This window comes from Conger conger, chromosome 15 (genome assembly GCF_963514075.1).
Source record: "Conger conger chromosome 15, fConCon1.1, whole genome shotgun sequence".
Lineage (NCBI taxonomy): Eukaryota > Metazoa > Chordata > Actinopteri > Anguilliformes > Congridae > Conger > Conger conger.
The window spans coordinates 41,067,951-41,070,981 of NC_083774.1; the positions used below are offsets into that span (position 1 = coordinate 41,067,951).

At 43.3% G+C, this 3,031-nt stretch overlaps 1 protein-coding gene across 1 annotated transcript in view; it reads right to left on the bottom strand.

The window, feature by feature from the left end:
* The window catches only part of LOC133111504 (protein kinase C and casein kinase II substrate protein 3-like), a 14,619-nt gene extending 14,600 nt beyond the window's left edge, over window positions 1–19 (bottom strand). The window contains exon 1 of the mRNA XM_061221917.1: window positions 1–19. This exon is cut by the window's left edge and continues 23 nt beyond it. The gene's annotated coding sequence lies outside the window, so the exon portion shown is untranslated.
* Window positions 20–3,031: the final 3,012 nt, after the last annotated feature.

The following is a 3,031-nucleotide window of genomic DNA, read 5'->3' on the forward strand; positions in this document are numbered from 1 at the left end:
TGCGTACTCTCAGGAGGGAGAGAGTCTTTTTACTTTGTTTGGGTGGGGCAATATAGCCAGGGCTGCTAAGGTAAATATGTTAGATCACATTGCACACACATACAGTAGATTTAAAGCATGGCATTAATAGTTAAAAATACACAAAACATACTTTTATTTGCTTTATTGTGTTTTCAATGGGTTGGAATCACTCAGAATCTCTGTAATCACCAAATTCGTTTTTAGCTACAAATCTAGGAAATACTGTCACAGCACTCATTTTCATTCAGTCATACAATTCTCGATTTGTTATCCACAAATTTCCAGCCAATCCTCACCCTACACAATCATTCTGAATCAGCCATTCATTCTTCCCCCCTTTTACTGCGTTCCAATTCAGTGCTGTTCAAAAGGGGTAAATTAACAAGATTTGTACAAGACCTGACTTGATAAAAAAAACGAAGAAGTTATTACACTTATTGGCATTTGGCAGACGCTCTTATCCAATCGAGTTATTGTTGTAAGTTGTGACTATTCAGGATACATTTTGTAACAGCTTAAAAAACATACTTTATCTTTCAGTAATGTCATACCCCTGGTATCTATCAGAGGCTGGGTTCATATTAACTCGATGTTAGGAGATTCTTTACCCCCTTGAAACTGTGCATGGAACTCACTAATAGGCGTGAATGTTTATACTCCCAGATAATATTCCCTATCTCTGCAGAAGCAAGAGGCGGGTAACATTGACCACACACTTCTCTCTGCACAGTAGGCACTGAACATCGATCAGACACATCTCTCTGCTCAATAGGCACTGAACATCGATCAAACATATTCTCTCTGCTCAATAGGCACTGAACAATGACCAGACACCTCTCCCTTTAGTAGAGGGGCTGAACATCGATCAGACACCTCTCCCTTTAGTAGAGGGGCTGAACATCGATCAGACACCTCTCCCTTTAGTAGAGGGGCTGAACATCGATCAGACACCTCTCCCTTTAGTAGAGGGGCTGAACATCGATCAGACACCTCTCCCTTTAGTAGAGGGGCTGAACATCGATCAGACACCTCTCCCTTTAGTAGAGGGGCTGAACATCGATCAGACACCTCTCCCTTTAGTAGAGGGGCTGAACATCGATCAGACACCTCTCCCTTTAGTAGAGGGGCTGAACATCGATCAGACACCTCTCCCTTTAGTAGAGGGGCTGAACATCGATCAGACACCTCTCCCTTTAGTAGAGGGGCTGAACATCGATCAGACACCTCTCCCTTTAGTAGAGGGGCTGAACATCGATCAGACACCTCTCTTTGTAGAAGAGGGGCTGAACCTTGATCACACACCATTTATTTCACCAACAGAATCAATTCAGATTTTCAGACTTTCCCACAGTGATGCTTTCTATAATCAGTGTAATCTACCGAGTCTTGCTAACTGAGCCACACAGCACAGGAGGGAACAGTAACATTACCCACTGAGATAAAACTAACTAGTTCCTGAAGTTAAAAACTTCAATGAGGTGACAATAAGCATACATTTAAAGTAAAGAAGCGTAAAATTCCAGGAGCAGCAATGTCAACATTTTAAGATGTAAATTTCAGGAAATGGCCAGAGAGCAGGGAAAATTGGGCATAAGCTCAGCTTGGTGGCTCTATTTTACCTCAATTACAAGGTTTTTATTTTTGCATGACAAACATATATAAAAAGTCACGGTTCACAAAGCAGCAGTAAGTTCTCTGAGACCTGTGTGCCTGGAGGTATTGCGCTGTAGACATGCTTCCAGCCACACCTCGTACACAGAACTTCCACAAACAGGAGGAACAGGGAGGGCGTGGACTGCTCTCACTCAGGTGGAATACCTGAAGAAACTGTCAACCTGGAACGCACCAGTAACAAAACCAATGTTCCTACAACGGCCTGTAGTGTAGTGGTTAAGGTAAATGACTGGGACATGCAAGGACAGTGGTTCTAATCCCAGTGTAGCCAGAATAAGAGCTGCACAGCCGTTGGGCCCTTGAGCAAGGCCCTTAACTCTGCATTGCTCCAGGGGAAGATTGTCTCCTGCTTAGTCTAATCAACAGTATGTTGCTCTGGATAAGAGTGTCTGCCAAATGCCAGTAATGTACAATGAGCACCATAAGCCATTTGACAGTGACACATTTTTTGTTATCTTGGTTCTGTACTCATATCCTTGCAATGCAATGACAGCTTGAAGTCTGTGATGCTGGGTGTCTTCCCTGGTGATGCTCTGCCAGTTTTGGGGACCTTTTTCCTTCAGTCTCCTCTTCAGCATGTAAGATCCATGTTCAATTGAATTCAGATCCTGGCTGGTCAAGGATTTTCCCGCTTTTTGGCCGTCAAAAACCCCTTTGTTGCTAGTATGTTTCGGGTCATTGTCTTGTTGCATGATGAAGCGCTGTCCAATAAGTTTGGAGGCACTTAAGTTTTATCTGAACAGATAAAATATTTCTGTAGACTTCATTGTTCTACTTCTGTCTGCAGTCACATCATTGATGGGGACAAGCGAGCCCATTCCACTGGCAGCCATACAGGCCCAAACCATAACACCCCCACCACCATGTTTCACGGATATAGTGGATTGCTTTGGATCATGGGCATTTACTTTTTATCTCCACACCTTTCTCTTTCCATCACTCTGGTACATGTTAATCCTTGTCTCATATGTCTGCAAGACTTTGGGACTCTTTTAGGCATTTTCTTTTAGCAAACTGTAATGTCGCCTTTCTGTTCTTCAGGCTTATCACTGGTTTGCATCTTGTGGTGTACCCTCTGTAGTCCTGCTGGTGTAGCCTTCTATATACGGTAGACTTTGACACATCTACACCTGCATACCGGAGTGTTTTTGATCTGTTGGGCCATTGTCGCTGGGGTTTTCTTCACAAATTCAGTTTTGAAATGAACATGAAAACAACCAGAGCAGCTATAAAAAAGGTGCTGAGAGTCTCTGGCAGAGCTGGAGTTAAACATGTGTTCCCACAAAGATGGGTTAAGGATGTGTACCCACAGAGATGGGTTAAGGATGTGTACCCA